Source organism: Eschrichtius robustus, chromosome 21 (assembly GCF_028021215.1).
Source record: "Eschrichtius robustus isolate mEscRob2 chromosome 21, mEscRob2.pri, whole genome shotgun sequence".
NCBI lineage: Eukaryota > Metazoa > Chordata > Mammalia > Artiodactyla > Eschrichtiidae > Eschrichtius > Eschrichtius robustus.
In genome coordinates, this window is record NC_090844.1 from 22,760,956 (window position 1) to 22,772,361 (window position 11,406).

Genomic DNA, 11,406 nt, shown 5'->3' on the forward strand with positions numbered 1-11,406 from the left:
GGAGAAAAGAGAGGAAGAGAGGGGACACATGGGGAGGAAGGTTTCGGAGGCTTGTGCGGGGTAAAAGGGAAAGGCCACACAATGGAGGAACAGATGCCAAAAATCCCTGTTTTTGGGAAAAAGCCAGACACAGAAAAAAGTTCTCCTACCCCAAACAATTCTCAAGTCCACCCCACATCCTGAGACAGTATACAAAAATAAGTAAATGAAACAACCTGCTAGAAATGCAGTGAAGGTAGAAAATTCCATAGTAACCAGGAAGGAGTTAAATCTATTCAACCCTGCTTTGTGACAGTTGTTCAGGCTGGGTGACTACCTCGGGGCAGGGCAGCTAGAAATCTGCCGGCCTTTCTGGCTTTGTCACAACCTGGGGACACAGGGCTGCAGTGGGTGAAAGGGGTGTCACACTTGGGTCTGTGGTGTGTGGTAGGGAGAGGAGGCTCCGGGTGACTGACCCCACCCTCTCATCTCTGGGCCCCCCTTCCATGGCTCCCAGCCAGGACTGGCACTTGTCACACTGCATCTGAAGTGAGTGACTCTTGCAAGACGTCAAGAGAGGGGTGGTCACTGGGGAGGGGGACAGTTTGCCAGTGGGTCGTCTTGGACATGAATTTTATGTTCTCCTGACCTTTGTGCCTTGAGGACTCCTGAGATCTGAAAATAAACCATTTTCTCAAGGCGGTTACATAGCCTTAAAGACACCCTGCCAAAACAAAAATTAACTTTAATTCTAATTCACTCCAATTTAAAACATGAATGTGTGCCATCTGGCATTTTTATGAATAAGAAGAAACGTTGTAGAAGCAAGTAATGAAAATTTTAAGGCGCCAGAAAACACTGGGGAGTTATAAGTTAGGGCTATAAGGATTCTGGAAAAACCTTCACTGGGTTAAGTGTTTCTAGTGCTTTTCTGATCACTGCCGGCTGTGGAACAACGTCACAGAGGCACTTCCAGACCCTACAGTCATGCTGCCTCCTGGCAGGGAAGCCCACCTCACCTTTTCCTGGGGAAGGCAGAACACAAACTGTGATCTCCCTCCTTATAACAGCACTTAGGGAGGGGCCTGAGATTTCCCAAGCCGCTTAAAGGTATTTAATTTAATTTTAATTGCAAATGTGTTCAATACCTGTTTGTTTAAGTCAGACTTTTTGATTAAGGGACAGACAAAATTGGATAGAGGAAAAACCAGGAAAAGAAAATCATTTTATATTTAGGGAAACTGGTGAAAAAATGTGATAATGTAAAGAAACAAAGGAAAAACAACAAAGAAGATATATGCTATTGTTCCCCAAAGTGCCTTGGGTGAAACACTAGTCCCAAGAGAAAATCATCACTAAAAGGTTTCTGGGATCAAATAAATCTGGAGATTTTGACAAAGTGTCACCCTCTTTGGAGGTTCACAGTGCTTGGGAGCATATTGAAGGCTGACAAATCCCGCAGTGAGGAAATCTGGCTGTTTATTTAACCCGGCACTTCCCAAACTGCCCTGAGAACTCATGTTTCCTGCAAAGTTGTATTTTACTGTATGGAAAGGAGTAAAGACAAAAAAAAAAAAAAAGAACATAAGTGAGCATAACTGAAACTTTAGAAATTCTAACGGAATGGGAACATGTATTATGCGTGATTTAATTCTATGTAATGTTAGCCCTCCATCTGGAGCAAGGACGGGAATAGTTCCAACAGACACACACTGAACCCCTGTTCCTAGAACAGGACAATCAGGATGCCTTCTTTCACCCAAGCACAGAATCGAGTGACAGTGCAAGAAACAGAACCAAATGGAAGAGATTAAATCAACCAGTTCAAGGCTTATCGGTAAGGAATGAAGGCTTACAATGCAGACACACAAAGACCGGACGCGGGCTTCCCTGGTGGCACAGTGGATAAGAATCAGCCTGCCAATGCAGGGGACACAGGTTCGATCTCTGGTCCGGGAAGATCCCATATGCCGCGGAGCGACTAAGCCTGTGCGCCACAACTACTGAGCCTGCGCTCTAGAGCCCGTGCTCCGCAGCAAGAGAAGCCACCGCAATGAGAAGCCTGCGCACCGCAACTGAGTGGCCCCCCTCGCCGCAACTAGAGAAAGCCCGCGTGCAGCAACGAAGACCCAACGCAGCCAAAAAAAAAAAAAGACGAGATGCAGTGCTTCACTTGAGATCAGCCCTAGTCCTAGAAATACAGCCACCCACATTAATGTTTTGTGTGGGTTTGAAAGGAAAAACTCTTACTTCTTTTAAAAATAGAGGATTGTGGACAGAAACATAGAAGAGAAGGCCATGTAAAGACAGAGGCAGATATTGGAGTGATGCAGCCACAAGTTTGGGAACACCTAGAGCCACCAGAAGCTGGAAGAGGCAGGGAAGGGTCCTCCCCTAGAGCCTTCAGAGGGAGCGTATAACAGCCGACACCTTGATTTTGGACTCTAGCCTCCAGAACTGTGAGAAAATAAATTTCTATTGCTTTAAGCCAAAAGAGAAAAATAGGGTAGTTTTTATCTTTGTAGGATCAAAATTCACTCATTCATTCATTCATTCATTTAGTACAATTGATTGATTGCCTGTACGTGTCAGTCAGGGCTGAGGATGCAGGGTGAGCGAGTTGGGCTCCCTGCTGTGTTGGCTTTCACCACTGGGCAGAGGAGAGATGGAAACGACTACAGGCCAGTGGAATGGGTTCTTTGATAACGTGATGACTAGGGCTGCTGGACTGAACCCAGGATGCAATTTTAATTGAACCCAGCGTATCCACTTTGATCCCTAGAGCAGTTAAATGGTGCTTTCTCAGTGGCTGAAACAACCCAACAGATGGTTGTTTGTAAAACCAAACATTAACTACTGCGCTTGGTAACATATTTCTTCTGCTACAGGCCCTGGAAGCAGATATCAGACAACACTCTGGAAGGTGCTAAAAAACATCCAAAGATAAAATGTGGAAATTAGGATTTCAGTTTGTTTCAGTTTTGTTTTTTTTAATTTTTAAAAAATTGAAGTTTAGTTGATTTACAATGTTTCAGGTATACAGCAAAGTAATTTGGTTATACATATATTATAGCCTTTTCCAGATTCTTTTCCATTATAGGTTATGACAAGGTACTGAATGTAGCTCCTTGTGCTATACAGTAGGTCCTTGTTGTTTATGTATTTTATAAATAGTAGTGAGTATATATTAACCCCGCATTCCCAATTTATCCCTCCCCCACTTTCCCCTTTGGTAACCATAAGTTTGTTTTCTGTGTCTATTTCTGTTTTGTAAATAAGTTCATTTGTATCATTTTTTTAGATTCCACATATAAGTGATATAAGTGATATCATATGATATGTGTCTTTCTCTGACTTACTTCACTTAGTATGATAATCTCTAGGTCCATCTATGTTGCCGCAGATGGCATTATTTCATTCTTTTTTTATGGCTGAGTAATATTCCAGTGTGTGCGTGTGTGTGTGTGTGTTGTACATACCACATCTTCTTTATCCATTGTCAATGGACATTCAGTTTGCTTCCATTTCTTGACTATTGTGAATAGTGCTGCTGTGAACATTGGGGTGTAGCTTTGGCACTGCCCTGCTTCTTAACTTCTGTCAAATACGTCGGATGCCGAGGTTGTTTGTGTGGATCACAGGAGCACTGGCCGGAATGGCGAATGGCTTTCAATTGCTTATTATATAAATGGGAAAATAGAGAACTACTCACGAAACCCCTTTCTGGTGAAGGAAGATTTCTGTCAAGTTACCTGTTCAGCCAAAGATGTGTTTGGGGAATTCGACCCCTTCAGAAAGGGAACATATATAGTCTCCTTGTTCCTGGCCACATTTTAATGTTGGCTGCATTTTAGCCTGTAAAGGTTCTCTACACAAATCCGTGGGGATACAGAGGCAACTCAATGTTGCCTTTGAGGAGTTCATGGTCTAGTGGGGGAAACAGGCATTTAAACAGATAAATACAGTGATCTGCGCTGTAACAGAATCTGTACCGGGAACTGGGAGCACAGAGGAGGAAGCTCCTTTCTCCCCACCTGTGCCAAGGAGGTGGAATTTGAGCTGATCCTTGAAAGAGGACATGGAGTTTTCCAGGTGGAGAACATGGGGTGGATACTTTTAGACAGAGAAAGAAAAGCAGCTAGATGTGGGAGAATCTGGAATGTTGAGGGATGCACAGACGTTTCATGTGGATGAGATGTGAGGCATGGAGGAGAGCTGTGCGGGGTGTGGGGAGTGGGGGACTGCACTAGGTGTTGGCCTGGTGGTGGGAGCCCTCGTGTGCCGCGCCAGGAAGCTTGAGTCCCATCTTCTGGTCAATGGGAAGTCTCTGGAAAAGAACTGCATGACTAGATTTTGGGTTGTTTTATACACACATAGACAAATCTGGGTGGAAGAAAGTATCTAGATGAACACAGGAATGGAAAATTGGCTTGATAACAGGTCATGAGAGATGCTCGGCCAAAGGAATCTAGACCAAGCATCCAGATCTCCAATACCTTCAGAGACCAGATAATAACAAATGTGTGAAGTCTCTGGGTTTGATTGTTCTGTCTAAAGAATTCAAATTCAAAATGTCAAGAATGCGCTTTGCCAAACCAATCACGTGAGTGGCTGATATGACTTTGTGAGCCTGTGATCCCTGCTGTGGAGGATGGGGCGTCGGAGATGGCTTTTCACGAGGGGAACTGTAGCAGATGCTGTTGGGGCTCTCTGCTCAGAGCCCATTGGTTCACCCTGGGGGTCGTCTGCAGATGGCTCCCTCCAAGCTGGTGGCTTCCTGCCTCTTTCTGCCTGAGAGGATCCCCTGGCCAGGGAAGCACACCTGGCCACGTATGGGGCCAGCGAGAAGTGTCAGGGCATTACTGCCCCATGAACAACCTTCAACCAGTGAGGACAGGAGTAGCTAGATAAGCACCCCCCAATTCCTTGCTCCTTGATGGGCCAGTGCTGAAGTCTACACAGTTTCTCAAAGGACCCCCAGCAGGACTTAGTCTCAATTGCCCATAGCAGTACTTCACTCATTAATGCCACGTCATTGGCTGTTTCAGGAGGGGTTACCTGGAAGACAGACCCGGAAGTGGAGATCTGCCTGCAGGAAGTTTATTGGGGAATTCCCTTGAGACCAACACGTATGAGGAAGAGAGGAGGCAGGATTGGGTAGAAGGAGGTGTTGAACTGCAGGGCACCTACAGCCTCAGAAGATCCCACAGGCAGCTCCAGAGCGAGGACAGCCCTTCAGAGTTGACCCACTTGAGATCAGGATGGGGGATGGGCCATTATATCCTCACATTGACTAGTCAGCGGTTGTAGGCTGCCCCCAGGGGAGGATCGGGGTGCGGCTGCTCTCCTCTGCCCAGAGCAGTTCCCAGGGAGGGACTCAGCTAAGAGCCATCAGCTACCAATCCCCCTAGTAAGCTGGGAGGCTGAGCGTCTCAGGCCTGAGGGGGGATCTGGGCAGGGAGCCACAGCACCCACTATGTCCGGTGTCCTCCCTTCCCTGCCTTTCGTCTCACTCTCTCACCGTCCTGAGGTCGTCTCCCAAATCAACCACCTGCACCCAGATTCATGTCTCAGGGTCTGCTTTGAGGAAAACCCAAACAAAGACAGGAATCGTAGGAGCTGCACATTTGTTTCCGAAACCCAATCTGGTAGCAGTGTGTAAAATAGGTTGGAGGGCTGAGAGACTGCCTACGTGGACCAGAGGAAAGATGACATCAGTCATCCATGTGAGAGGGATTACATTAAGAGGATGCCTAAGGGAAACAAGCTCAGTGAAAGTGAAACTGGCTCAGTGAAAATAAAGTATGCAAAGAAAGGAATGGTATGCAGATGAGAGAAGTTAATTTGGTTTTGGAAATTTTGCACTCGAGCGGCTGGTGTGCTGTCTGAGTAACGTTGTTTATCAGGCGAGTAGATATTCAGGTCAGAAGAGATAAACAGAAGAGTTGGGTACATGGCAGTGGTGGTTGAACCAATGGAAGATATTGTTAAGGGAGAGAGTATAGACATAGAGAAACCAACTAACAATCTCTGAGCATATACAGTGTACCAGACACTATACTGCGGCGAAGTGCAGATCCGTAGAAAAGACCAACAGATACAAGATTAAAAAAAGGAGTCAGACAGTTGAGAATAGCACTCAGTGATGGCAAAATAGCAGCTCCACCAACCTCCACTCTTTCTCGCTCCACCTACTGCAGACATCACTCGTCGATCACCATGATTTTCTCCAGAGAGCTTGGATTTGCCTCAGCATCCTTCCCAACACCAGGAAGCAGCACTAATCGATCAGATTTGACCCTTGAGAGAAAAACTCTATGCTATCCTTGGCATCATGGAAGCCAAGAGAAGAAAGGCTTGCCCAAAGAAGAGGGTGGGTGGGAGCCATGTTCAGTACTAGAGAGGCAGATGAGAACAAAGCCTGAAAAAAGCCAGCTAAGTGAAGTGGAGGTCCTGAGACCGTGGAGAACAGTTTTAGGAGCAGCAGGACAGCGACCTGAGTTCAGGATTCAAGCATACGCTAGCATTTCCATCTGTTCTCTGCACAAGGGAACACTGCACTCGGAGCAGGAAATCATCGAGCTCCTAGTAACCCGCTGTGATGCTCTATTCTTTATCTCGAGAAATAAAAACAATTAGATTTCAGGAAGCAGTTAACAATTACATCTTCTGTCTGGATAAAATTTTACTTAATTCTCCAAACCTGTTTTAAGAATACAATACACCCCTTATTTCTCAGAGACATGAGATTGGCCCATAAGCTGTATGCATTTTGTTTGCATGTTCCACGATTGCAGTGGGTGGGTGTTGGAAAGGGTTTTAAAAAAATCCCTAGTGGCTGCTGATGTGGGAAAAGCATTTGTCAACGATATCTTCTGCTTTCTATATTTATGACATTTGACATAAAACACAGAAGATAAAACCAGAGACGGCGTGGAGATGGCTCGCAGGAGAAAACGAATAAGGGACTCAGCCCCAGGAATCGTCCCAGCTCTGGCTCTAATCTAGGTTTGACCTTGGGCCAGTTGCTTCACCTCTGTAGTCCTTCGTTTCTTCATCTAGAAAATGAGAGTCCCGGCCCTGCGCACTCTAGTTCAGAGAAAGACTATGATTCATCTCTGGCCAACCCACCTTTACCCCCAAATTCATCTGGTGGAGTCCTCATCAATAATTTATACACACCTGCAGGTCAGCTCTGCATTATCAAGTTTCTCCGCCTTGTTCTGCTTTCAGTTGAATTAAAACTCCCTGTCCTCTGCCATCTGAAGACACCACCCAAAGTCTGCAGTTTTACAGGTCAGAGTTGATGACATCTAAGGTGCTTTCAAAGTCCGACATTTCTAGGAAGGGACCATCCATATTAATTGAGTGCTGGCAGATCTTAGGATTCCTTAGTATTCTAAAATATGGGTAAGCTCACTCATCTGTGTACGCACGAGGAATTTGGATATAACTGCAGATCTGGTTACTGTATCAATTGGGCCGCATCCAAAGGCCACAACGTTCTGCTGCCTGAAATTCAAGTGTGTTCTTACACAAAATGTTGATGAATACCTAAAGAATTAAACTCCTGGCCAAAACCATTAAAGTCATTAGGTAAACTTAAATGAAAGAACAGGGTATTATACTGTTGTTAATGATAAATCAGATGTCAGGGTTTCATGCTGGCCCATGCATTTCTTTGAATCCTGTGCTATGAATCGCTGTGAAAGGATCCAGAGCAAGGAAAGAAGGGAAGCATCTAGACTCCCTCCAGAGATGCGCTTCCTTCAGAGCTGTGCCTTAGCCCAGGGAGAGGTAAGCTCTCGACTCTTGGCTCTTGGACTTGTCTTCTGCTTCTCTGCCCTCTCTTTGCATTCTTGTTCCTAGGGTCTGCTTCCTCTGGCCATCCCTCAAAGGCTGGTTCCTTAGGATTCTGTCATCGCCCTCTTCCTTCATTACGGTGTTACTCTTCCAAGACTCACTCATTTTCTGGACTTAAAATGCCCGTGTTGCGGATGAGACCTGTACATCCTCCTGGTCCCCAAGCATCCCCACCGGGAACACAAGTGGAAAAGCATGAGTTCACCTGCCCTCCACACAACTTGAAATCTAAGCTCTGTGAATGGCACCACCCAGCCTTCCTATGTTCTGACCTAGAAACCTGAATCCACCTCAGACTTCTCTCTTGCCTCTAGCCAGTGACCGGGTCCTTTCTGAGCCACTTCCTCTCTTCCCACTGCCGTTTTCTCTCCACGTCAGCTGCTCCTGCCTTGCTTTGTGCTCTCATCATCCCTCAGCTGAGCTCTTTCATGGCACTGACTGACCTTGACCTTGCCACCACCACCACCCCGCCCCCCGCCCTCTCCACTGGTCAGAGTGAGCTTTGTCAAAAGAAAATCAGATCGTGGTCTCCTCTCGCTGTGTCCTTCCTTGGCTCCACAGACAGGATCCTTCATTTCCACCTGCAGGAATGTCTTGCATCTTCCTGTGGCTGTTTCACACCTCTTCGCCTCATCTGCTGCCGCCTCTGCCTGGAGAACCTGCTCCTTTGTCTGCCTGGTGGGCTGTTATTCATCCCTCAAGATGCAGCTCAAGATGTACCTCTTCACCCAGCTTCACCGCAGCCCACCCTCTTCTCCACAAGCCACGCTGTCTCATTCTTGTCTCCAGCACGTACTGGGGGTCCTCATGTGATGGGGCGCAGACAGTGGCTGCGACTGGAATCGTCTGAAGGCTTGCTCACCCCCATGTCTGGCATGTGGGCTGGGAGGTCTCTAACAGCTGGGGCTCCTCAGGAGGCCTCTCTCTCTCTCTCTGTGTGTTTCTCCGTGGGAAAGTAGTGTGACTTCTTACACGGCAGCTCAGAACTCAGAAGGTGTATGGAGAGAGACAGACAGAAAGAGAGAGAGAGCCAGGCAGAAGCCAGTGAGCCTTTGATGACCCACCCTCAGAAGCCTCGCAGCATCACTTCTGCAACATTCCCTTGGTCCAAGCCGTCACGAAGACCTGCCCAGGGAAAGGGGAGACGACGGAGACTCCATCTCTTGATGGGAGGATGGCAAGGTTCTGGAAGAGCACATGGGTCTGGAAATACGGTTGTCAGCATTTTTGGAAAGTACCATCTACCACACTCTGTTAACAAGACTTCTTCCTACTGAGAGTTCTTCGTGGTCGGCATTCCCTTGAACAAACACCCTAGTCACTAACCCTTCTGCGGATCTATGACTGACGGACTTTGATGCTGGAAAATGCCATCCAGAGTCACTGTGAGATACCTGAATAACTGCTGAACCACCAGAGAGCCTGAGGTTTTCAGAGTCACCCATGGACGCTATTCAGTTGCTCACCACTTGGAACTGAAAGAATTAGGGAGGCATTTTGGGTTCCCAGTGGATTTCGCCACAAAGCAACTCTATGGCCTTGGGCAGCCCGTGGGTTGTGGATTCCTCATGTAAAAACCGGAGCCTGACCTACATCCCGCCTGGAACCGATCTGTGGTTTGATCGGTATAAACGTGGTTCTGCCAAGTCCCAACAGTTACCACAGAGACATTTTCCACTCTGTGGCTCTTGACCTGGATTGTATATGCCCTTCTTTCCTTGTGGGAACCAAAGGAACCGGAGGCCTGCTCACCATGGACACCTGGCCTAGGCAGAGACAGGGAGCAACCAACCCAAGGGAGAGGAGCCACTGGAGGGAGAGGAAAGATAGGGAACAGGCAGACTGATGACAAGGTTGTTGAAATTGGCCTTGGCTTAGCGTCACCAGGGCAGGTGACCTCAGCTGGTCTCGGTAGCAAGATAAGGAAACTTTAATAAACATGGCTTCAGCTTGTCTCTCTCTCTTTCTTTTTTCCCCCCAAGACAGGTGTTTCCCCCTCTTCTAGGGTATAGTAGTTCACATAAATACACAAGGTTTGCCAAGCCAACTTCTCCCATGGAGGGGACCCTCGGGTGGTTGGAATTAAATCAGAATTTTTGTTGCTGACTTGGCTTGAGTTGATATTTGCCACATCTGGTTGAAACGAGAGGCAAATGTTTTCTGTTGTGCAAATGAATAATAATAACAAAAAAGCTGAAGAATCAAAAATCAACTTTGCATACAAACTTAGGTGGTTCAAAATTCCTGAAGGATTTTCGGAAAAAATTAATTTCTATGTTGTCACTTTAAGTAGCATCATGGTGTGTTCTTCAGGTTTTACCTTTTTACTGGACAAATGGCCAGGAAAATAATTATATAGAGAAAGAATCTAATGAAAATAGTTTTAGAAGAGGAGGAGCAGTCTTCTACCAAGTTGGGTTGATTCGTCGAAGTGCTGTTGACAAGCCTGGTATCCTTATCTCTTCCTATGGATTATTCATTTCAATCAGCATATTTTTAAAAAAATTTGTTGGAGTGTAGTTGATTTACAATGTTGTGTTAGTTTTAGGTGTACAGCAAAGTGATTCAGTTATACATATACATATATTCATTCTTTTTCAGATTCTTTTCTCATATAGGTCATTACAGAGTATTGAGTAGAGTTCCCTGTGCTATACAGTAGGTCCTTGTTGGTTCTCTATCTTATATATAGTAGTGTGTGTATGTTGATCCCAAGCTCCTGATTTATCCTCAAACAGCATATTTGAATGCTTTCCAGTAGACCAAGTACTGGGGATGGAACCACTAATAAAATGTTCTCCCTTCCCAAGTTTATTATGTCTCTTTTATATTATAAAATAACACATGTATATTAAAGAAAATTTGGAAAAAAATCCCCATTCTAATGTAATTGCTGTTAGAACGTTGATGTATTTTCTTCCTGGGTACATAAAACATGTATGTGGTTGTAATAATACTGAATATAAAAAATGTTATCCTCCTTTTTCTGAAAAAGACCATTTTATTAACGCTAGCAACTAGGATGCTAAAAGGCAGAGGGAGAAGTTTCTAGGAACATTCCAGAGTCAGGAGCAGGTGGATAAACGAATGCAAATGAGGGCCTTGGGTGCTCTGCGAAATCACCTTCAGGGTTTTGTTTGTTTGTTATTCTAAGATGTTCACCACCCCTCTCCCTCATTCTCTGCAACATACACCCAAAGCAGTATTGTCCAGGGTGTCAGAACTGAGGAGATGCTAATAATTTAGAGGCTTACACCACCCCTTAGAGCTACATTATGGCCCCAAAGAGCTTATCTAACTTTTAATGTCTTGTCCCCTGGGCTGCCTGAACCCACGTGATGAGTAGCCCCTAACTCCGTGGTCTGAGGGAGGAGTTGGCCTGCTGTCTTGGTCTTTCCTGGCATCACTGCAAATTCCTTTTCCTGTTAGAACTCAGAACATTTATGGATTTAAACTTTACAGAGGTTCTGTCCCTTCAGGTGAGTTTCTGCTGAGATCCGCAGGTATTAAATGGGCTGGTATAAGTGAGGTGCTTGTAACAGTGCCCGGCACCTAGGAAGTATA